Genomic DNA, 27,306 nt, shown 5'->3' with positions numbered 1-27,306 from the left:
CTCCAATAATTTTAATGTTTACTTTCTTCTAACTTGATTTCTTGTTCTGATTGAAATATTTCTCTTTTTTCTGCTTTGAATTTTCTTCAATAGCGACATTTTTTAGGTTGATTTAAACTACTTGTTTATAAGTTTAAATTGATTTTTTTCGACTGTTCTTGTTCCGTTTGTTGATTTAACTTTTGAATAACTATGTTTCTTGAATCTGTATTGTTTCCTAGTTTTCCTCAAATGACTATGTTGTTTCCCAGTTTTTCCTCAAATGACTATGTTGTTTCCCAGTTTTTCCTCAAATGACTATGTTGTTTCCTAGTTTTCCTCAAATGACTATGTTGTTTCCTACCTAGTTTTCCTCAAATGACTATGTTGTTTCCTAGTTTTCATCAAATGACTATGTTGTTTCCTAGTTTTCCTCAAATGAATATGTTGTTTCCCAGTTTTTCCTCAAATGAATATGTTGTTTCCCAGTTTTTCCTCAAATGACTATGTTGTTTTCTAGTTTTTCCTCAAATGACTAAGTTGTTTCCTAGTTTCTTCTCAGATAGTTACATTGCTTCCCATTTTTTCTTAGATGACTATATTATTTTCCAATTTTTCTCAGACGACTACAGGCCCGGCATGGCCTGCGTGTTAAGGCGTGCGACTCGTAATCCGAGGGTCGCGGGTGCGAATCCTGGTCGCATCAAACATGCTCGCCCCTTAATCCGTGAGGGCGTTATATAGTGACGGTCAATCCCACTATTCACTGGTAAAAGAGTAGCCCAAGAGTTCACGGTGGGTGGTGATGACTAGCTGCCTTTCCTCTAGTCTTACACTCCTAAATTAAGGACGGCTAGCACAGATAGCCCTCGTGTAGCTTTGCGCAAAATTCAAAAACAAACAAACAAACAATTGTACCAGATTACGAACCATAAGGAACAACGTTTTAGTCTGTGACTATCCTGCTTCAGTTGCGAATATTTGATTCCAGTTTTACGGTTAACAGTAGCCATTTAAGCGGCGGGAGCTACGGACTAGTTACTCTCCCTCTGATCAGCAATAGTAAATTATAAAAGGCTCTGGCTGACCTCTGATGTCACATAAGGAGGGGTTTTTCACACCTGGTAGTCTAGCCCTTATCGCATAAGGTGTGGTTTACGATAAACATACCAATCTAAACGTCAACAAGATATTATAGTGTGAGGCTAAAGTTACGATATATTTGGTACTATAGACGCATCACGAAGACAACTAAAATCAATTTAATTATTGTTTGCATCTGAGTAAGAAACAAAAGTAAATTATTGTTTTGTTTAAATTTCGAGCAAAGTTACACGAGAGCTATCTGCGTTAGCCGTTCTTAATTTAGAATTGTAGGACAAACAAACATATTCGTTCTTTCAGCCGTGCGGGCGTTATAATATGACGACCAATCACACTATTGGTTGGTAAAAGAGTAGCCGAAGAGTTGGCAGTGGGTGGTAATGACTAGATGTCATCCCTCTTGTCTTACACTGCTAAATTCACGCTACATGTTACAAGAAGCAAAATAAAAGAAAACGAATTCTTTAAAACTGTTTGTAGGAGGACACAACGATCAAAGTAACTAATAATGAATGGAAATTGAAAATAAAAGGTTTGTAGCCAAGTAATTTACGTTATTGACTCCCCGGGTCTAAGTAATAGTACTAAGAGTCCATTGAGGTTGATAAACACTCATTTGCTCTCATTAGACCCCCTTCACTTTACACACTAAGTGTACAGAAGCCAACCTAACTCCACTATCGACACTTAGTGGTAATGATGAACAAGATATGATAACGAAATCCGAACAAAAGGACGACAAAGCAAGAAACGGGAATACTTATACGTTAAAGTGAAGGTCCCTAATATTTACTGATTCCAGCAGCGCGATACGAAACAGATGTGAAGCATTTTTTGGCGTCGGAAACAATCGAAAACCGAATACCAGGTGAGATTGGCTGTCAGCGGCTCCGTCTAGACTCAGCGTGTAGCGGGAACTTATTTTCTCACGCACTTTTACTTAGATTTCAAAAGTTCAGAGTTGACTTTTACTTACTTATGTATTAATCTTTTGCACTTATCAAGCGCTAACTAATTTCCAAGCAAACCTTTTAAACTTATTTTATGTATGGATCGAAAAGGTGTTTCATTCCTGGAGGATTTGGACTAGTATTTGTCGAACCCAAACTTCCAACTTCGCTAATACAGAAAGTCAGCTGAAGCGCGCACGCCGACGTACTAGAGGCAAACTCAAGAGCGCCCTCAACATTCGCGATAAAGGTCCTTCCATCAAACAGTTATCACAGCCAACCATCTGGTACTAAAGTTATCTCTCGCGCCAGCGGTGTATGCTTGGTCTTTGTTCGAGATGATCTCTAACGCAGTAATGTTAGCGTTGGAACAGTCGTAAAGACAGAAAACATAATAGGCCAGGTACCAACGATGTCAATGAGCGATAACGCACCCAGGGAAGACACGGTAATTAAATAGGGGCGAAATCTATACAGCAATAAAAGCAATCATGTAAATTGATAGGCCATCTGCAGGGAAAAGCCTGACCTATCGTTCGATCGCATAGGATATAACTAGTTCCCAGATCTATTGTGAAGTTTTATGATTTACACTTCCAAGACCACAGACCTCTAAAACTCTGTAAACAGCTCAATCCGTTTTGTTTGTAAAACGTAAAGAGTCTCTGTAAATATTTTCCATGAGAAATAAGTAAACCCACTGTTAAACCTTGTCTGTCATATAACCCACAACTGACGCTACACTGAGTTATTAACGACACCAAATTTACACAAAGTGGGATCTTTACACCTAACTGTATAAGTTGTGTACCACTTTTACGAAATAAGCACACATTATGTGGTTAACAAATTAAACTTAGGCCTAACAGTCGTATAAATTCCATCAACATTTATTACTAGTTGTTTGAGCTATAACAGTTTTATACCTCAAAAACATAAGGATTGAAAATAGCCTAATAGTTTGCGTGTTCGGACTGTAAATCCGAATGTTCATATCACTGAATCACGCTCTATAGTTTTGGCTGTTGATGTGCCATAAGAGTGACAGTCAGATTTCACTATTCCGTCATACAAAAGTAATTCAGTTTGTGAGCTGCCTTTTCTCTCGTCGATTAGAACCAAATTACGAACAGCTATGCGCAGGTAGTTTAGCGCGAACTTTCCGGATTAAAAACACCAATAATTTAAAAATAGATAAAGCCAAAACGAGCTACTTTAGTGTACTACAATCATTGATTCTTTTTATAGGCACTATTACTGTTTCTTAACATAAAAATTCAAAGTAATGTAGACACAAACCCAGTAGTTTCAAAAACAATTTAAAAGTTACACTTAGAAAAGCCATATTTTTAGTCCTTATAAGGATTTGTGTATATGTATAAATTATAACTATTTGGCCAGTATTATTACATATACATTCTTTTTTACAAGCAGGGGTCATTCCTACAAGAAACACGAGCATGAAAAAATAAATTATTTCGATCGAAAGCGTAAAAACTTTAATCGTTTATAAAGTTTATTTATTAGTAATTTGAACTTATTCGAAAAGAGTTAATACAACTGTGTCGTATAAAATAAAATGTGTATTAGTATGTTCATTACACATTGATGGATTTTGTTCAGATCAATCAATGAAACCATCTGGAATTGTATTTGACTTAATGTTTGTTATCGTACCATTTATTCTGTTTGAAAAACGTTTCGTTCAAAAACCAAATGAAACAATACCGGGTCATTACCGTGTAAACTGGCACAGATAATACACACCATACCAATAAACAAAGAACATTTTATAACAATAAGTTTATGGTGGTTAAGGCTTCGATTGACAAGGGCCGTGCTGGTAGTTATTGTTATTTCTTAGTAATCAAATAGAACACTGTAGGTCGCTCCCTTTTGGGTGGCAACGGCATCTGTCGGAAGCTTTTGTCTGTCTTGTCGCCAAATAGGCTTTTGTTTGACCTGAAAATGACCCAAAACAACAAAACACTGCCTCATATATATTCTTTCTCTTTCACTTATATTCATTACTGTTACATGTCATGTTGTGATTTTTCTTAAAAATTGGTCCTTAATTACATAAATGCACAGATTTTGTTAATTCGTTAAAAAGACAAAACAAACGCCAAATGAACAATATCTCATTGTAAAGAAACAGAGTCTATTACCCGAAAGTTTAAACATATAGTATTGAGCCGTGATTTACAGTTCCTTGAGAAAAAAAAATCAAGAATATGCCAAACAATATTTTAGGCGCAAATCTACCCAATAGGCTATTTGCATTTTGTCCACCAAGGAAAAGCGAAATTTGGAATTTAGCATTTTAAGTCCTTAAACTTATACTGACTCACTGGGGATAGGGATAAGAGGAAAGCAACCGAAGTCGCGAAAAATATTACATCAGTAAATATTTTAGTGTTACTTAAAGATACCTTTCTCTTGGTAACTATTGCAATTACTCAAGACGTGTCAACCAGTGAGTCAGAGTAAGTTTATGGATTTACTATTTGAAATACAGGGTGCGATTCCCTATGGAGGACAAATTACAAATAACCTGTTATATACTTTTGCACTAAAATAAACAAACTGAAGACTCGTTAATTAAGAAAAGCTGGCATAGGATAGAGAAAGGGGAGAATTTAGATATTTAATATCCGCTATATTATTTCTTTATTTCAACCACGTTCAAAGCTTGGATTCTTTAAAAGGAATACCGTAAGTAGTTCTGATACATTGATTTTGTTACAATTTGTTTTTAGTTTCTAATAAGCACCTTGAGAATATTTGTTAGTTTTGTTGAATTTCGCGCAAAACTAACCTATGCCTATCTACGATAGCCGTCCCTAATTTAGGAAGAACAGACCAGAGGGGAAGTAGCTAGTAAACATCACCCACCGCCAACTCTTGGGGTTACTCTTTGCCAACGAACAGTGGTATAGATTGTCACAATATAATGATTGGAAGTGCAAGCAAGGTCTGTGAGAGTATTCATACCTTCGACCCACAGATCGCGGATCGAGCGTCCTAACCACCAGTCCGTGCCAGCGCCTCCATAACATATTGATAAATCTATGCATAACAGACAAAAACGTTTCTATTTAAAATTTTTGTTCATTGCTTGTAAAACAAAGTACGTAACAGAACTTTGAATTACGTCGTCGGCTTCTATAACTTTTTCTTTTCTTTCAGACCACCTCTTTTTTTAAAAAAAAACAAAACAAAGCAACACCTTCATGGTTGGCTCTTTTCTCTGGTTGTGGAATAGGATGAAACACTTCGGAGCTGAACGTGTGAATATCCACTGTAACGCTGCAGCCATTTGCAGCAGAAGTGTCATCTGTCCACTCTAGCTGGCAGGTTGAGAGGTTATGCACATGATTGTCAAGTATACTTCAACAACCTGATCTATAATTCTTTTCGGTTTAGTTTTATGCAACTGACGCCATCAGAATCACGTGTCCATGTTGTGGCAATTAAATCCTCATGAGAACGTGACCGATATCCAGGTTTTAACACTCATCCTGGTTTTGGCTGTTGAGACTATGAAAAGTAAACAGAGAACCTAGTTTGGTCTCCGTACACGTTCAGAACAGCTGACTGTCAGAACTTTTCTCTCATAATCTAGGTTATAACTTCAATTTCAGTGTAAAGAAAAAAAAGAAATGAAAATACTCGAGTGAAGCTGTAGAACTTATATTTTCTCTTTTCTTTGTTTTTAGGGCTTTAGTTTAATTTGAGAATGAACACAGAAGTAAAGAGAACAACGCATGTTTTTGTCACATGTTATCCAATAAGGCAGTTTGACAAGGTAGCAGTTAATCAAATTTATTCTTGCTCAGAAATAAAATTTAAACCTTTAAGTTTTTTCTACTTCATTTAAGTGCGTATCGAACTTCTTGTTCTAAAGGAAACAGTCGACGTGTTGGTAAGAATATCATATTCTTGTTACAGTTCACAAGCACATGAAACATACTCATGTAACTGTGGACGTTACTTGAATAATTCTGTATCAACATCTAGACTTTCATCTTATAAGTTTAGGAAAATCCACGACAAAACATATACGTTACTATGGGTGTTACTTGAATAATTCTAATTAAAGAGGGCGGTTGAAAATTGAATGACGACTTTTTGTTTAGTAAAGGCCTCTGTGGTGAGGATTTTTTTCAGTTTGATTTATCAAGAAGACTTTGAAAGTAACTCTTGAGAGATGCAAGGATTATGAAAAACGTATTCGTATTTTTTTCTTAAATGATAAGAGTTTTTAGTGATTATTATTAGAATATATCTATTTCAATAATGACGAAACTGAAAATAATGCTTTTAATTTTAAACAATACAAAACTCTAAGTGTAATCAAGCCCAAAATATCTGCTCTCTTAAATTTTGACTTTACCTTTTACTGTCGAAACGTGCATGTTAAATACGTTGACATGCCACCAGCTACTAATAACTTAATGTTAAACCACTATGGTTACGTTCATTATTGTCCTCCGTTAGAACTGGTATTTTTTGTAGGTCAATAACTTTAGCATCCGGGTGCTGGCATGTTTAGTTACGGGCATTAAACTCGCGATCCTCAGGTTGCGAGACGAGCGCCTAATTTACTGAACCATACTAGGCCCAGTCTCTGACTTAAGCACTGGCCACGAAAATATAACGTATAAAAATGAAGAAATGTTAGCGCAATCTATGCAGTCGGTCCTTTCTTCTTTAGGGGTAGGCCCGGCATGGCCAGGTGAGTTAAGGCGTGCGACTCGTAATCCAAGGGTCGCGGGTTTGCATCCCCGTCGCACCAAACATGCTTGCCCTTTTAGCCGTGGGGGCGTTATACTGTGACGGTCAATCCTACTATTCGTTGGTAAAAGAGTAGCCTAAGAGTTGGCGGTGAGTGGTGATGACTAGCTGCCTTCCCTCTAGTCTTACACTGCTAAATTAGGAACGGCTAGTGTAGATAGCTCTCGAGTAGCTTTGCGCGAAATTCAAAACAAACAAACATCTTTAGAGGTAATTTATAAGGTGTTTTAGTTTTCTGCTGAACCAAAAACTAAAAACACAGCTACAGCTGTCGAAATATTTACGGTTTTTGCTTTTTTAATATGATTTATCATATTTCTTTACTATCTCAAACATCAAACATTGATTATTTTAAGCCTACTTTTTTTCATTGCGCTTGAAAATCGTATCACAGATATCGCAATATAGTTGAAGAAATGCAAGAGTTGCTAATAGACAACTAAGATTTAAAGTATCTCACCCTAACCAGAGAAACTTTCGTTATCTTCTCCCTGCTTTCAAGTACGTTTCACTTTATCTTTTCCCCTCTCTCTCTACTCAAGCCTTGTACACAAGAGACAAACCTTGGTACAGTCATTTGATCCCCCCTACGCGGATCTCTTCCAAGACACCTAACCCTGATCAAACATACTAGTAATGGACAAAGTGCATCCGAACGGTGTGTCAACATCGTCTGCACCACACTGATGGACCACTCTGCGTGATGGCAAGTCACGTGATTAAGGTAAGTTTACCAAGGCAAGAGAGAGATATGTTCAATATCTCCCTTTTCGTTCTTGACACTCTAAGCGACCATGGAACGTAACAATAGTTTTATATGGAGTCTAAATAGAAGAAATATTATGAATCTGTTCTCTTGAGAAGCAGTTGGACAGAAGAAAAATAGAACATTTGCTACGAATGTTTTCTGCTCCTCATAAGTAGAGAATTATTCCCCAAAAATAAAAGTTAGAACTTCAGGCATTGTTTAAAAAATCTGTCACGCAGTATTAAGATATAACACGCTCATTTATTGAAGAAGACGGCTTTTATAATATTACATTTAAATGTTAACATTACTGTTGTGAATGTTGAAACTTACAAGTGAAAAGAAAGAAGCACAGAATGTGTAATTGCGTTGAATGTTTGCATACTGTGCAGTATCTGTATTATAACACGTTTTTACTAATTAAATATCTCCATGGTGTCCATAAAATCTGGAAGCATGGGTAATTAAAACAAGAAGTTATGTATTGGAACTACAATCCTTTGACGTGTTTTCCTCCAAATTTAGGTGAAAATAAATATAATAAATAAATGTAATAAATAAGTATATTAAGGTCATAATAAAAAAAACAACAAAATTATTTCATTTTCCTACGTCTCCAGACCTTATGCACACCATGTAGTACCGTCTGTGAAACAACGGGCAAGGAAACGGTCTTTAATAACGATGCTACTGATGAACGTTATTTCAGCAGACTAAATATAACATGAGGCTTAACTTAGATATCCCAGGATATATTCGTAAGGATACGAATAAAAGCAACTTAAACAACTAATTAAAAACAACATACTTTATTATTATTACTTTCGTTATTTATATTAGTGACACGTATTGCTTGAAACTGTTTCCACCCAAAGTCCAGCACTTTAAACCAGTATGGACACGATAACGTGAGGTTGTTTTTTTTTACCGATATTTTTACCTCATAAAATAAGGAAACCTACAACTTCAGTCAGTGTTTTATTTTATTACACTTGTTTGCACTTCTTTCAAGAAAACAAATAATTCTTGTTGCACTAAAGTGACTAAACGAAAAAACGTTATTCTAAATGTAAGTAAAATCGTCAATGGAAAATATTTATCAAATTCTACCTACAAGTTACACAGGTAAGTTTTCGGTCCTTCTAATTATAGCAGAGGAAAAGCACAGTAATAATAATAATAACTTTGAATTAAGCTTTACTAAACAAATTTAATGTAACATTATTAACGTTGACTAAAACCTTATCGAGTATTCTAATTAGAATATTTTTAGCAACATTACGTGTTATAATTAACACTGACTAAAACGTTATCACGCATTATAAATAGAATGTTACGTGTTCTTTATGGATTGTTTGATTTGGTTTGGTTTGAATTTCGCACAAAGATACAGAAAGGATATTTGCGCTAGTCATCCCTTATTTAGCAGCGAAAGACTAAAGGTGAAGGTAGCTAGCGATCACCACCCCTCGCCAACTCTTGGGCTACTCCTTTACCAGTGGGATTGACTGATACATTACAACGCCCCCACAACTGAAAGGGCGAGCATGTTTGATGGGACGGAGATTTGAACCCGCGACCTTCAGATTGAGAGTCAAAAGCTCTAACTACCTGGCCATGCCAGGCTTTGTAGATTGTGATAAACCTTGATTAAATTACAATTAAACCAGCAGTTGGGTATTACCAACATTAGCTAAGAAATGTCAATTTTTATCAACTTTGACTATGGGCTTTTCATAGAAAACTGTAGAAAAGATTAGTTTATTGTTAAGCCTAAAACCATACAACAGACTATATGTGCTGTGTCAACCACGTATGTCTGAATCCGATTTTTAGTATTATTAGTTTTCAGAATTAGCGCTGATCCACTGTGGGAAGCGCAAAAAGGCAAGCTAAAGTGTGTGTGTGTGTGTGTGTGTGTGTGTGAAGGGGGGGCAAGATTTATTTGACTGAACGATGTTTATTTGAAGCCAATCATAAAGCTGCAGAATGGGCTATTTGTGCTTTGCTCATCACGAATATTGAAACCCGGTTTCTAGCGTTTTAAGTCACCGAACGAAGAGAAGAAAGATCCAACATGGTCCCATTATAGCCGGGTTATAGGACTTGCCTTAGAGCTAAAAAGCTTTGGGTTGAATTTTATCCATTATTTTGTTATTTCTTAGATTAAAGTTTTTAATTGTTATGCATTTATAATAAAACAGACTTAAAAGTTGAGGCCCGTAAACCCCCGGTCCCCACTTCCTACGCCACTGTATTTCTAAAATATAAAAAAATTAATTATGTACGTATTTAGAACTAATACAATATCTCGGTTTTCACATGTTTTGTTTTTAAATACTTACATATGCATATTTTTGTCAAACTTACCACGTTCAAACGTTTAATATATATTTTTAAACTCGGGAAAATTAATAACTATACGTCCTGGGTTAGAAATACATTCCTGTTATTTGTGTACATTAAATATCTTGCCCACCTATATGGCCAGGTTTTTAGACCGTTTGATTCTGAGGCTCGCGGGTTCGAACCCTCGACGCATGTCACATGTTCGCACTTTTAGCCGTGGAACATATTATTACATTAAGGTCAATCCCATTATTCGTTAGTAAAAGAGTAGCACAAAAGCTGGAGTGGGTGGTTGTGACTAATTGCCTTCCCTCTAGTATTTTATTGTTAAATGAGGGACGGCTAGCACAAACCCCACCCGTGTAGCTTTGCAAGGAGATCAAAACAAAACCAATTTGCGTATCTAAATGCATAACAGTGAGACATAGTCAGTAGGTCGCTTCGAAAACATCAGCCTGTGTTCCATTCACACAGAAATGGTAATCATCATGGCCGCAGAATCCAAGAGGAATTATATGACCTAACAACAACGACAAAAAAGGAAAGTAGTAACGGAAACTGATGGTCATCCAAACCAGCTGACCAAACTCCAAGTTCTAGAGCAAGAAAGAGACCCTGTTGATTTTCCCAGGTCGTTACGACCTACACCTGATGATTGGATGATAGCGGCAAAGATCGTTAGCTAAATCTAATTCTTCCTTCAATTCCTTGACGGTTTAGATTTGTTTTAAGCAACATGCTGTCAACTCTAGGATTTTTTTTTGTTTCACCATCGCTTTTATAACAATCCCTAAATAGAAAGAAAGCGTATTTGACAGAAAATAGAACTCACAGTCCTGGCACTCTAACCACCAAATCAAACTAGGTTACAGATTTCTAGTAGTGCTGTGACTCCTTCACTACAGAAAAAAGATAGATATTACTGTAATAGATATTCGAAATATAATTTCTTTATATTTCTACTGGATATAATTATTCTTACTTTTCTACATTTGTACTACAAAACGAGAAAGCTTGTAAGACTGTTATTACTTTTTATGTTGTTTTCTTTATTAATTGCCAGTTTTCTCATTTCGAACGTGTTCCAATCCCTATGTGTTGGTAAAAGAGGTGTAATTAATCTCTTATACGTCCCTGATTTTATATCTTAGCTCTAGATAAAGAGGTTTAATTAATCACTTATAAATCTCTGATTTTAAACCTCAACTGTGGGTATGGAAGATCAATATGTCCCTAAATTTACCAAACATTCCATCAAGTAAAAAAAAAAAACTTGATGGTTAATCATATTATATAATTATAATTTTTTTACCATCACTGACTAACCCTTATCAAACATGATCAAATTTCATATACAGTTACGACAGAAAGTGTTCGTACCCCTGCGTCGTGAGTAGTTTTTTCCTCAAAAGTATCACGATTGGGATAATGAAAGTATAGTATTTTATAAATATTAAACTAACACACATCTACATAATTTTTTATGTAAATTGAACGACAAATAAACTGTTTAAAAACAAATAACCAAACATAGGAGGGGCAGAAAGTGTTAGTGCGTCTACTTTAATGGTCAGTTTTGTAGCCTTTCAGGTGAATTACTTAGCGCAATCTCTCCTCATAGCTCTCCATGATCGTTTGACAGTACTCGACTGGTATTTTCTTCCATTCTTCTTTACAGAAGGTCTCCAACTCTTGCAAGTTTTTTTCGGATGACGTTGATGAACCCTGGTCTTCAATTCATGCCAAACGTTTTCAATTGGGTTGAGATCGGGTGACTGCGATGGCCACTCCAGAACGCTTATATGGTTCCTCTGCAACCAGGATTGCATAGATTTCGATGTGTGCTTATGGTTATTGTCGTGCTTTCCCTTGCCAGTTTCTGTGTGTCAATACGTGTTAAACGAGGGTTCCTACTAACTTCTCTGAGAACCTTCCTCTTGGTTTTCTCTGTAATTTTGGTGGTGCGTCCGGAACGAGGGAGGATAGCAGTTGATCCCGTGAGCTTAAACTTGGCAATTATACTTTGAACAGTAGATTTTGGCACATTAAGTTGTGTAGCAATACCGGAAAGAGACACACGAGACTTGTATTTTACAATAATTCGATTTTTTAAATCACTGGACAGTTGTTTCCTATTCGCCATGATGACCAAACAGATAATGACGGAGACGGCGCTAAATTGCCGGAAGTACATTTTTTGCTGGCTAAATTCCAATAATTATGAACCCAGTGTCTGGTTCTGAAATGGTATAATGTTGTTTATTCGCCAAACTAAACAAAATTTTTACGGGAATATCAGTTTTTTTCACACGTTCTGAAATGTATGAACACTTTCTGCTTCTCCTATGTTTGGTTATTTGTTTATAAACAGTTTATTTGTCGTTTTATTTACATAGAAATTTATGTAGATGTGCGTTAGTATAATATTTATAATACAGTATACGTCTATTAGCCTACTCATGATACTTTTTAACTTATGAGCAAAAAAACCACTCGGGACGCAGGGGTACGAACACTTTCTGTCGTAACTGTAATAAACCTAAACGTCTTCATTAGCAAGGAAAACGCTTAAGTTGATTAAAGTATCACCTGGCTTGCAAAAACTACTGTTACATAGTTCATTAAATTGATGTTTTAAGTGACATCCAGCTTTGAAATGTTATCAAAAATTAATACATGGTATTTATTTTGGCGACCAAATGTACGTGTAAAAGCAAAGTTTTCTAACTAAGTATCATACTATATTTGTGAAGACCACATAATCACGTCATCATAATCAAGAGTAAATATAACACTAATATGAGATGATACAAAATTAAAAAATATAAGTTTAATAAATTAACACATCTACGTTAGACCTGTAACTATGATTTAGTCTCTGATTATCAAACTTTGATTGTAATGCGTATAGAAAAAATATATATATCGATTTAGTGGTTAAAATGTCCAGATATTTTTCCGAGCGTTTTTCCAGAAAGTGCTCTAAAACGTCTGCCCTATCTAGAAGAAACGTTTGTAACTTTACACTGCGCTTGTCATTTTTTCTATTATGTAAAAAAATTATGTCAAATGGTTTTCAAGTGCAAGAGCTGTATTTGACTGTTTAGAATCAGTTTACTCGACAGGTCTAATGCCGACATAGATATTTATATATATGAGTTTAAACAGCATGATATACACATCAACTATTCAAACTTTTATTATTATTATTGAGCGAAGCACTTATATCAAAGCGTGTGTACCTGAAGTTATACGGTACAGTACACTTGCCTAGTAGGGCAGTTTGCTTATAGCAAACAGAGTGAATAAAAATTGAACTCTAGACGAAAACCATTCGTATTTGTCTGGATAGGGCTAGATATCAACCACCTGGATGAAGCGTAAATACGAGCAACAATGACATCAAGCGTCTCTGGAGCAGACGAGAAAAATCAACATAAATGAAAAGGCTGTATGGAAGTCATACTTCAATAATATGTCTACATTTACCTTCTTGTAAGTTGAAGTATTTCTCCCAGTTTTCAATAGCCTTCTGATTCTTTAAATAATCATTTTCGGCTATTTTAGATACAAAGCTACTGTACATGTTCTTTAAAAGAAAACAGTTTATGTTTATAGATTTTATTGTAAGTAGAAACTTATTGATAACTTCTGGAGAGAGCAAATCTAAAAACATTGTCAGACTAAAAAATAGCTTAGTGAATAATGTATGTAATTCTTATACACGAGCCTCACTGCGAGTATAAACTGTCATGGAACAAAGACTTACAATGAATACAATGCATTAAACTATTAGTTGTGTACTTTTGTTGTTATCGTGTTTCCGGGCGTAATCCCAAAACATCTTAAGAGATTCAACAAGCTTAAAAACTTTAGATTAGCCTTAAAATGATATTCTATAGATTAAATAACATTAGTCGTTTGTCATCAGTTAACTGGAATGTCTTAGTGAAATATGAATGGAAACCATTGTTAACGTGAATGAAATTCATTGGTGATTCACCAGAGGTAAGTCATGGTTTACTAATCTGTTTACTCTCTTCTGTCATGGTACAGGTTATCAGGACGAAGGAAACGGTGAGGACTTGATATATTAGGTTTTCAAAGTATATTTTGATACGATTCCACATAAAATGTTAATTAAGTATATTATATTACACGTTACAGGTTTTAAACTAATTAAGCAAAGATAATGGAGGCAGAAATACTAGAGGTGGAATTGGGGAATGAAGATTGCCACCAGGTGCTTTCACATCAACAGGTTAGTCGATGGGTAAGGGACGTATGCTCCTTGTAGATTAGAATGGCGCGTGCCTACAGAAAATTTTAAAAATAAATAAATAAACGTAAAGTAATGAATTAATATATGTTTGTATACCTTAATTAACTTATGGTTATATTCATTATGGGAGTGTGCCCACACGTATTTTTTGTTTCAAATATCGCCCATTGGAAAGTGATTAGGTATCATATAAAAGCTGTAACTTGTAATAAAATAAAAATTAGTTAATGAAATCAGACCAGTGCATGTGAGAGAGCAAAATGAAATCTGGTCAAACTAAATTTTTGGTGTGTACAAAGGTTATTGCTTAAGCTTTTTTTTATTAATATTAATAACATTCATAAGGGGTGTAATTAGTAAATTAGTGAAGTTGTCTGATGATATTACACCCCTGTGTATTGAGGTGTTGCAAAGTCATTTGGAACGATTGATAAGTAAGGAAAAATAATTTGCAAATAACCTTCAGTTACAACAAATGTTGCCCCCGCTAGTACAGCGGTATGTCTTCGGATTTACAACGCTACAATCAGGGGTTCGATTCCTCTCGGTGGGCTGAGCAGATAGCCCGATGTGGCTTTGTTATAAGAAAACACACAACAAATGTAAGGTAATTCATTTGGAAATCAGAATTTAGATTACATATCTATTATAGGTGACAGCAACTCCGTACGAAAACTGAACACGCAGCGGTGTTACCAGTAATAGTAGAAAACCAATTAAAAGTTACTGTATTTATAATACAAGGTAAAGGACTAGAAAATATGGTTTAAAAAACAGAACAACAGATAAAATAATGGGACTAAAAGAATAGTTAAGGTCGTGTGAGAACAGGATAAAGCATGTTTTTTTTATTGGAATGTTTGCTGTCAACTCTAGCGGCTGAAAAACATTTGTCTGGTGTTTTTTCTATAAATCGCCAGAAGGAGGTTTTTTCAAGTGTAACGTTAAGATTTCTTTGAACTATTTCAACGTTCTCAAGTTGTAATGATTCAGCATTGTATGCGAAAATTGATTCGGATGACTATTCGGATGAACTATTTCAACGTTCTCAAGTTGTAATGATTCAGCATTGTATGCGAAAAGTGATTCGGATGACGTGAAAATGTTAATATGGCACATTTCAAGGAGACGGAGTGAGATTAACTGTTCATTCCATTATTTTGTACCTTGTAATAATAAAAGTGTCTGTAAAGCTCATACGCATACTACACAATGGTTTTAAATATTAGTGAAACTTCTAATTTGACCTGTATCAGTCATGATCTTTAGAGAGAACTAAAATTTGAAGTTTGTTTGATACTAAGCTTATTGTGTCTGTGTGTTTTCTTATAGCAAAGTCACACTGGGCTATCTGCTGAGTCCACCGAGGGGAATCGAAACTAAGCTCAGCAGTGGACTATCTGTAACCTGCTTATCACGGGTATCGAAACCCAATTTTTAACGTTAAAACTCAAACTTACCGTCTAGTCACTGTGGGCGTCTCCGTTTGACTTTACTAAAATGTGTCTGTTTGTGTGGGTATTTAGAAGTAAACACAAAGGGCTATCTATGATCTGCCCACCACGATATCGAAACCCGGTTTCTAGCGGTGTGAATTCACAGACATACCGTTGTGCCATTTAATAAAAGATACAATTTCGTATCCTTAACTTTTGTACTAACTCTACACGTGTTTTAGTCCTTCCCTGAATAGTCAGTGGTCAGTTGTCAAACTTACAATGCCAAAAATTCGTGTTTTAGTTTCCCGCGATGAACAAATCGCACTTGGTCCATTGTATACCTTAGCCTTAAGACAATCATCACCAATACGCATATTAATTTTATTATTATAAAACATAGACAAACTTTAGCTTTAGAAAACAAACAAGTGCGGTACCTAACTTTATGCGTATGACGTTCATAGCTACTATCGCAAAACTCTAACAGCCGAACGAAAAGGTTCAAAAAAATTTCTGCAACATTAAAATTGTCTCCATCAGGATAAAGAACGTTTTTCAACACAAATCTTATAATGACATTAACTCTACCTATTCCTGGCGGTGCCGAAGTTACGGCATCTGTACACACACAGAGCGAGGAACCGCGGCTCCGGCGAGCAAATATCAAATCAATCAACATCAGCTATGAAATGATGAAACGTTCCGTAATGTTTGCCTAAGCTGATGAAGTCCTTCGGGTAGGCGGCTCCAGGACTGGCGAGCAAACAAAGGAATATCGTAGAATCTGCTCGCTGGAGTATACAATGTAACATCGAATTACTGCCGCTTCGCTAGTCTTCTCGGTAAATGGAGTTGGGTGTCTACTGAGACAGCATTAAACTTACCTTATACAAGTCGCTACAGCTACAGCACGAATCTTCAGAGTCCTAAGTCGAAGGAGAATGCTAGTTTCTCAAAAATCAGAAAAGTGTGCTACAGCTTAGGTTTTCAAACTCACGTACTTTCGTAGTCAAATGGACTAACAGCTTATTACTGGTCTGTTGGCTGTAAATGAAATGCGAGCATTTTCCTAAGGCACTGTAATAAGTAATTTCAATACGAAAGACCTCTTAATGGGAAGGCTATTTTGAAAGCATTTTTCTTGTTCCCTTTCGCGCATATTTTACTGGAGAGAATTGTACATAAAATGATATTTTTCTCATCAGTTTCTCTAGTTCTTTATTTTAGCCATAAAAAGAAATGTTCCTAATCATATAGACCGAGTTAAATAATGTAATAAATACAGTTAATAAAACATATAATTAATAGCTATGTATGGACATGCACTTATTCTTCAGACATTCCTTCTGTACATTTTATGTAAACCCAGCACTTAATGGCATTTACCTACTTGAAGGCCAAACCAATCATTGTTATTATACATTGATTATTAGTTATATATGTAGAAGGCTTTACTAACTGCCAATGAAACATAAAGCAAGTTTGTCTTAAACATTACAGTAAGACCCAATTATGCCAGTTCACCAGTAGGTACAGAAACACCAAGACAGCTTCTTCACAAAATGATGTACAACAATTTGATTATACCAGTTCACTAGTACCTACAGAAACACTAGAACTGTTTCTTCTGAAAATGATACACAATCACTTAATTATACCAGTACACCAGAAGTTACAGAAACACCAGAACAGTTTCTTCACAAAATGATGTACAACAACCTAATTACAGCAGTTCACCATCAGCTACAGAATCACCAAAACCGTTTCTTCTCAAAATGAGATACAATGCCTTAACGCAAAATTTATTAAAAATTGGGCTGAAAACTACAAATAAACTGCAACAGTATCTGTTGGCAATAATTTCAAAACTAAAATCTTATATTTGAGGGCAAAATACAACAATTTTAGCTTGCATTCCTTTCCTTAAAAATTAAAAAAAAATTCTATTATAGGTCGTTGGAGACTTCAAAGGTAGTATTTTAAATCACTTAATACACACAATACAAAAATGTAGTATTTATACATCGTTTAATAACACAATACAGAATATGAAGTATTTTTCATCCCATAGTACATGCAAAAGAGAATGTGTAGTATTTTTGCATCACTTAATATTCACAATAAAGAATATGTGGTACCTTTACATTTACTAGTACACACAGTACAGAATATGTAGTATTTTACCTCACTTAGTACACAAAATACATAATATATAGTATTTTAGCCCACTTAGTACACACAATACAGAATATCTAGTATTTTTACATTATACACACAATGCAGAATATGAAGTATTTCACATCAAGTAATACACATATTTGGTATTTTCACAACACTTAGTATACAAAATACAGAAAATTCAGTATTTCACATCATTTCGTAAACATTACACAGAATAAGTAGCATTTTTCCATCATTCAGTGCACACAATACAGAATATGTAGTATTTTTACATGTACACACAATAGCGAATATATACTATGTTTAAATCACTTAGTGCACACAATGCAGCATATGTAGTGTTTTTATATCACTCAAGACACACAAAACAGAATATATATTGTGTTTATGTCACTTAGTACTCACAATAAAGAATATGTAGTATTATTACATCACAATACAAAGTATGTAGTATTTTACATCACTTAGCACACACAATACAGAATAAGTATTATTTTCAAATCACTAAGTACAAACAATACAAAACTTTTGTATATTTATATCACCTTGTTCATACAATACAGCACATGTAGTACTTTAGGTTATTCAGTACACACAATACAGAATACATAGTTTGTTTAATTTACCTAGCACTCACAACACAAAATGTGTAGTAATTTTACCAATCTTAATATACACAATTTAGAATTTGTAGTACTTTTACATCACTTGGTATACACATACAGAATATGTAATATGTTTACTTTACGTCGTACACAGAATAAAAAAATATTTAAGGTTTTTACATCACTTACTACATACAATACAGAGTATATTCTACTTTTACTTCATTTTGTATACACAATAAAAAATATGTTGTATGTTTATACTGCCTAGTACACCGAGTATAGATTATGTAGTATTTTTAGATAACTTAGTATACACAAAACAGAATATGTAGTATCTTTAGATTACTTAGAACACACAAAGAAAACATGTAGTACTTTTATATCACTTAGTACACACAATACAAAATATGTAGTGTTTTTAAATTACGTACCACACAAAATATAGAAATTTTAGGATGTTTATATCATTTAGTGCACACAATACAGCATATATTGTATTTTTAGGTCACTTAGTAAACACAACACAGAATAAGCAGTATTTTTGCATCATTTTGTACACAGAAAAATATATGTAGCATTTTTACATCAATTAGTACACACAATACAGAATATGCAGTATTCTTCATCACTCAATACATACAATATAGAATATGTACAGTATTTACATTACCTAGAACTCACAATACAGCATACGAAGTATTTTAGTTCACTAAGTAAACACAATACAGAATATGTAGTATGTTTTATTTACCTAGTACTCAAAATACAAAATATGCAGTATTTTTACATATCTTAATACACACGATACAGAATATATAGTATTTATATGCTGTATATATTTTTACACACTTAGTACACACAATTCAGAATATGTAATGTTTTTATACATAATACATACAATACAAAATATTTACTATGTTTATATCACTTAGTACACACATTAAATAATATGTAGTATTTTTGCACTACTTAGTACACATAATACAGAATACCTAGTATTTTTACATCACACAATACATACAGTACAAAATGTTTACTATGTTTATATCAGCTAGTTTCCACAATAGAGAATAAGTAGCATTTTTCCATCATTCAGTACACACAATACAGAATATGTAGTATTTTCAAATCACGTTGTGCACAGAATACAGAATACGAAGTATTTTAGACCACTTAGTACAAATATTACAGAATACGTTGTATTTTCCATCACTTAGTACACATAATACATAATATGTTGTATTTTTAGATCACTTATTACACAGATTACAGAATATATAGTATTTTTACATCAGTTAGTACATGCATTTCAAAATATATTGTATTTTTACATCACTTAATAAACACAATACAGAATATGTAGTATTGTAGATCACTTAGAACACAAATTATAAAATATGTAGCATTTTTAATAACTTGGTACACACAGTACAGAACATGTAATATTTTTATATTAGCTAGTACACACAATACATAATATGTAGTATTTTTACATATCTTAATATACACAACATGGAATATGCAGTATCTTTATATCACCTAGTACACAATATATGAATATGTAGTATTTTTAGATCTCTTAGTCCATACAATACAGAATATGTGATATTTTTACGTCACTTACTACACACTACACAGAATATGTAGTGATTTTCATCACTTTGTACACACAATAGAGAATGTGTAGTATTTTTACATTATTTAGTACACACAATACAGAATATGTAGTGTTTTACATTACCTAGCACACACAATATAGAATATGTTGTATCTTTACTTCAGTTAGTTAACACAACACAGAATATGTAGTATTTTTTATCACTCAATACGCAGAATACAGGATATGTAGAATTTTTAGATCACTTAGCACATCCTTCAGAGAATATGTAGTATGTTTACATAATCCGGTACACACAATACAGAATATGTGTTATTTTCACATCATTTAATACACACAATACAAAATATGCAGTATATATATATATCACTTAGTACAGAATATGTAATATTTTTAGATCATTTAATACACACAACGCAGAATATGTAGTGTTTTGCATCACTTAGTACATAAAATACAAAATGTCTAGTATGTTTACAATACCTAGTACACACAGTACAGAATATGTAATATTTTTACATCACTTAGTACACACAATACACAATATGTAATATTCTACCTTACCTGGTACACAGTACAGAATATGTAGTATGTTTACTTCACTTAGTCCACACAATACAGAATATGTGGTATTTTTTACTTACAGAATATAAAGTATGTACACACACACAGAAATGTCAGAATATGTGGTAGTTTAGATCACTCCATACGCACAATACATAATATGTAGCATTTTTAGATAACTTAGTATATGCATTAGATAATATGTAGTATTTGTACATCGTTTAGTATACACAATACAGAACATGTAGTATGTTTACATACTCTGATAAAGACATTACATAATATGTAGCATTTTTACATCCCTTCGTACATACATTACAGAATAAGTAGTATTCATATATTATATAAAACACACAATAAAGAATATTTGTTATTTTCACATCACTTAGAACACACAATATAGAATATATAGCATTTTTACATCGCTTCGTTCACCTAATACAAAACATCTGGTATTATTAAATAACTTAGTGCACTCCATACAGAATATTTTGTATTTTTACAACACTTCGTACCCACTATATAGAATATGTTGTATTTTTCATCACTTAGTACACACAATACAGAATATATAGTACTTTTACACAACATAGTGCATGCATTTCAGAATATATAGTATTTTTATATCATTTGGTAATCACCATACAGAATATGTAGCGTTTTTTATCACTTAGTACATACAGTAAACAATGTTTAGTACTTTCACATCACGTAGTACACACAAAACAGAATATATAGCATTTTTACATGACTTGGTATACACAATGCAGAATATATAGTTTTTATTTCACTTAGTACACACAATACAGAATATTTATTATTATCACATTAATAAGTACACACAATACACAATTTGTAGTACGTTTATATCACTCAGTACTCGTAATACAGCATTTGTTGTGTTTTTGAGCACTTAGTACAGAAATTACAGAATATGTGGTATTTTTACAACACATAATACACACAATACGGAATATTTACTATGTTTATATCACTCAGTACTCGTAATACAGCATTTGTTGTGTTTTTGAGCACTTAGTACAGAAATTACAGAATATGTGGTATTTTTACTATACATAATACACACAATACGAAATATTTACTATGTTTATATCACTTACTTCGCACTATACAGAATATGTAGTTTCTTTGCATCACTTAGTACACACGACACAGAATATTTAGTATTTTTATATCACTTATTGCACTCAATAGAGATTATTGATTATTTTAACCTTACTTAATACACATAATACAGCATATCAAGTATTTTTAGATCACTTAGTACAGAAATTACAGAATACTTAGTGTTTTTCATCACATATTATATACAATACACAATATGTAGTAGTTTTACATCTCATAATACATACAATACAATATATGTAGTATGTTTATATCACTAAGTTCACACAATACAGAATAAGTCACACAATACATCAATACAAAATATATAGTATTTTTGCATCATTTAGTACAGATAATACAAAATATGCAGTATGTTTATGTCACGTAGTTCACACAATACAGAATATATAGTATTTTTAGATAACTTAGTACACACAATACAGAATATGTAGTATTTTTAGATCACCTAGTACACACTATACAGAATATGTAGTGCTTTTCATCATTTAGTATACACAATACAGAATATGTGATATTTTTAGATCTCTTAGTACACGTAATATAGAATATATAGTATTAGCCTTGAAAATAAGTTTGTCTTACTCTAAAGTTAAAACATAATTTAATCTATACTAAATAACTTTTTCTTTCCTTTTCGAAGCAGTTAGTTTTCTTAATAAAAAGTAGGAATTATAAGCATAGAGTAATACCGAGACAATAAGCTATGGTTATCTTTCCTACCGTCATTCTTTTCTTCACATGCACTATTTTAATTGGTTTCATTATCCAAATATTTCTTACCAGTTTCCCTCAACTTCTACCAACCTCTTACGAACTTTCACATTCATTTGTTATGGTAGCTGTATTATCAAAAACACTGCTTGAACTTTATCCACAGCAAATTGAAAGTTGTGCAAACATTGAGTGTATATATCCTCATGTCTGATACCTCTAACAACATACTTTTAAAGTTGTAACTTTTTATATTACCCGATATAAGATAAAAAAGGTATTACATTATAATAACAGGTAAGTAAACTAGTCGTTGAGAGACTGAGTAAGTTACAATAAATAGATTTTGAAGTATCACCATGAAAGAAAGAGAACAATTCATGTCGTCACGTTCAGTCGTTATCTATACAACGACTTTGCATGCTAACATTATCCTATTGTATAGTTTCAGTTGCAAACGGCTCCTGGTTAGGATTTCATGTATAAAGCACGAAACTTTTCTCTGCACGCCTTTCATAATCAACATAATATACGAGGGCGACAAATTCTCAGGTTTAATTTCAACAGTGGGATCACACAAAAATCCATAGATGCTGTGTCTCAATACCCCCTTCATTCTCCAACTGTTTGAGGTATGTGATAATTGAATGGATCTTTCGTGAAAGAAACTTCTCTGTAGGTGGCTATTGTATCTGTATTCATATAGTGATTCTTCTTCAATGTGTTTTATACTGTTGGCTGGGGCACTTAGATGACTTTTGCCATTGATGTTTGGGTTTCTGGTCCTCTCCAGTTACAATATGATGTTTTATCCTTACCACGATTGAGGTGTGACTTATTGCACGTCTTTTTTCTCGATGGTTTTGGTATATCTAGTTGATCTATATTTCTTTGTTTTCCAATGTCATTAAGTACAGCAGATGTATACACTTTGGAAATTCTAAATTTTTAACGCTATCATTATTTTGCTTGGAAAAGGGCTGCTACACATCCTACCCAAAAGTGTTAAATTTTTGGGAGTATTACACTATCAAACTGATACCAGACAATGTCATAATATATTTCTAATTACAATGCATTCCATGGTAACCTTATATCAGGTGTGGATGTTAGATGACTTGCTAATTTTCACATTCCAGATAGTTTTACTATTTCGTACTCGCAATTCATAACTTTTATTACTTTTTATTAATCAGTTACTAGTCTTGTTTCATTATTAAGTGAATCGGGGTTTAAAAGTATAATATGTTAGCTTCAGACACATATTCATAATACGCTCAACCACTGCCTAAGTTATATTTCGCAATGGTTGATAACTGCTTATTTCACCCTTCTGTAACTAGTATAGAATATATATTTTTTTAAATATGTTCGAGTAATTTTCATAAATTTTCATGCAAGTGTTATACTTTAAATATGACATTCTCGTAAATTTAATGTACGAACGTCATTGATATGCACTTTACTAGTTCTTTTGCTTAGTTGCATACTTCAATAATTAACCTACCCGAAGTTTTTACCGTTTTGACCTTATATCTGTGTCTGAAATATGGGGTGGGGTATGCCCATGTCAAGGTGTGACATGAATAATTTTATAGCTCAGTATCAGTTAGAACTCTCCCTTTTGTATATGTTATTTAGAATTTTTATTGATGTAGGAGATCTAAGTATTGTGGGATATCACATTAAGAGGCCAATCAAATTGTGCCTAAACAATAACGTAAATTGCGGTGTCCAGCAACAGTTAAATAACCATGGCCAACGCTGACAACGGAAACAGTTCCAAGGATAGCGCAGGACCTGTAATATTGTGATAGAACATGATTAACTTCACGAGAAGTTAATAAGTTGAATAATTGAGAGTTACATCTAACGCCATCAAACTTTACATTTGACTTTTATTTTAGCGCGTTATTCACATGAATTTTGAGCAGATATATTATGAAGAACGTTTTGCAGTTAAATGGCATAATATCTCATAAACGGTATCACAAAGAAAGATAAACTTGTACAAGGATGTCAAACATATCACGCGGACGCAAATGCCTAAAATTGTCAGGTATTGACATTATGGACGTCAGTGTGATTTATTAGCCGATCAATCTCAACAGTGTCGAGGAGATTACAGCAACAATACGCATCTCATCTGGTATGCGAGGTACTTCTTAGATCCATGAGGAATTGAATTGTACAAAACTTCCCACGGAACAAGCATGAATTCAGGTATGGTCACAACTAGGGATCCACTGGTGTTAGGTCCAATAAAAGAGGTGACCACTCACAATTACGGTTACAGATATATTACTTCTATCTGAAACTGCTCTTGCAATAGATTTCACCTGGCTAGTATTATGTAGAGAGAACACTAACAATTGTGGATGGAAAATCATGGTGTTTATCGCATTTCTTTGGTGCAGTGAGGGAATCAAATTGTTTGTGAACATTGTATGGCACTATGAACGTTTGCAGCAGTCCATGAGCTGATGAATGTCCAAGAAAGTACGATCCAATAACAAAGTCACCTGTAAAATCACACCACATTACTACCTTAACATCGTGGAAGTATGTGGGAAATGTTACATGTGGACTAGTTTCCAACTATATAATGCAGTTGAACATGCTGACACTTCAGAAAAGGTGAAGTGTACTTCATCAGTCTACAGGATTTTGGCAGGCCATTGGTCATCTTTTTTCAGTCTCGCCAAGAGCAAAGTAAACACGTCGGGTTAAATCCGTTTTATTCAGTACTTGGACACGATGCAGCTTTAACGGAATGAGCAACATAACGTGAACTGTTCTTCTCGTGATGGCAAGTGTAGCCTTTCTTCTCAAGTGTTATTTATTATGTGGTATTCCCTGAGAGCTCTCTCGATGTTGCATCTTTTGGTGTAAAAACATTTCACTATTTTCCCCCTTTACACACACGCTTGTCAGTTTCATGTTGGACGAGTTAGCTACACTGCAGTCGACAGATGCATTTATACCCTTAGAAAATATGTGAAAGAAACCATTGTGGCATTCCTAGTGGCAACATATGACAACCGTAGTGTTTGCATTTTCATAATTGTCCTAATAATCGTGTGCAACACAAGCATCCTCTGATAAACCGTTTGTAAGATATAAAGAGTTGAACTTAGAAAATTTCTTTATAGTTATCCTGTAGCGAAAAAATAAAACGTTGTTATGTATTGATAAGACGGCTGGTATGGGGATTAAAACTTAAATTAAAATAAAGTACAGAATAACGTTTCGACCTTCTTAGGTCATCATCAGGTTAACAAAGTTTGCATCTGATAGTTGCTGGGAACAAGAGTGTAAAGAGGTACGAGATTGTAGGGGGCGTTGCAGTATATGTTAGGTTATTAATTAATATAGGTATAAAGGTGTTCTTTCATATTGGTTCACTTTTAGTTTGAGTTGTTGTATAAGTAAGGCTTTTTTGATTTTGCGTTTGTTTGTACTTGTTTTCCTACTTAGTATCTGGGTATTTTCTATGGTTATGTTGTGCTTATTTGGTTTGCAGTGTTCAAAAACGTATGAAGGTGTTTTCTTGTGTTCTTTGAATCTTTGAGTCTGGTTTACATCTTTTTGTTGTCTCTCCAATATAAAAGTTGTGGCAGTTCTTACATTGTATTTTACAAATAATGTTAGTATTACGTTTGTCAGTGTGGTTTTTGCATAGTAGAGACATTAGTTTGTACCCGGTTTTTGAACAAATGTAGTGTTTACTGGCATGTTACTTCTTGATGCAAGTGTTTTTCGAAACGGTGGCTATTTTTCGCTAATATCGGAAATATATGATATGTAGCAGTTTTATAGTTTATTGTCTCTTTGAATTTATTATCGTTTGTTTGTTGTTGACTGTGTTCTTGGTCTAGGTGAGTATGTATAATTTTTCAACGGTTTTTGAAGGAAATTTGTTGACGTTAATGAAGTTGTGTTTTATTTGGTTGATTTCATCATTAATTTTATCGGGTGAGCATAGTTTTGTGGCTGTGCTTATTTGTTTTCTTAAAATATTGTGTTTTTGTCTTGTTTCATATGCTGAATTCCAGGGAATGTATATTCCGGTATGGGTGATTTCTGTGGATGTCTGTTTTGAACTGTGCATCGATTCTTGTAATCTAGAGGTTGAGAAATGCTATTTAGTTAGTTTTTGTTTTGTTTTTTCATGTTCACAGGTGAATTTAATGTTGGAGTGTAAAGAATTAATACTGTTGAAAAGCACTAACTGTGTGCTCTGTAAACGTGAATTCAGCAGTTGTACCCTCAATATATCTGTACCAGTATAGTTATGGAAGTAAGGCTGAATTGATGGCTTGAGATTCAATCTTTGTAATGAAAATGTTGGCTAGAACTGGTGACATGGGATTGCCCATTATCAAGGTATTTATTTGTAAGTAGTTTTGGTCATTGAATATAAAGGTAGTTTTGATGGTGATGAATTCTATAAGAGTTGTTAATTGGTTGCTGATAATGTATATTAATGATGATGTTTATCTTACAGGCTTCGGTAGTTGAGACTTCTGTGAAGAGGAAGATTACATCAAAACTGGCCAATGAGGCTTTATGGTTCAGTTGATCAAGGATTTGGATTTGGATTTGTTTGGAAATTTCGCACAAAGCTACTCGAGGGCTATCTGTGCTAGCCGTCCCTAATTTAGCAGTGTAAGACTAGAGGGAAGGCAGCTAGTCATCACCACCCACCGCCAACTCTTGGGCTACTCTTTACCAACGAATAGTGGGATTGACCGTCACATTATACACCACCACGGCTGGGAGGGCGAGCATGTTTAGCGCGACGCGGGCGCGAACCCGCGACCCTCG

General features: G+C 34.0%; 1 long non-coding RNA gene across 2 annotated transcripts in view; it reads right to left on the bottom strand.

Annotated features, from left to right (window-relative positions):
• Nucleotides 1-27,306, bottom strand: part of LOC143252410 (uncharacterized) — a 102,541-nt gene that overhangs the window by 5,717 nt on the left and 69,518 nt on the right. The window contains exon 1 of one of the 2 annotated variants that reach the window (XR_013028979.1): nt 22,549-23,078. The exons of the other annotated variant lie outside the window; for it this stretch is intronic. This is a non-coding gene — a long non-coding RNA (uncharacterized LOC143252410). Of the gene's footprint in view, nt 1-22,548; nt 23,079-27,306 lie in introns of those variants that run through there. 2 annotated transcript variants of the gene reach the window in all.

The sequence above is a fragment of the Tachypleus tridentatus genome, chromosome 6 (assembly GCF_004210375.1).
Source record: "Tachypleus tridentatus isolate NWPU-2018 chromosome 6, ASM421037v1, whole genome shotgun sequence".
NCBI lineage: Eukaryota > Metazoa > Arthropoda > Merostomata > Xiphosura > Limulidae > Tachypleus > Tachypleus tridentatus.
Note: the sequence above shows the minus strand (reverse complement) of the source record. Positions and strands in the feature narration are given on the sequence as shown.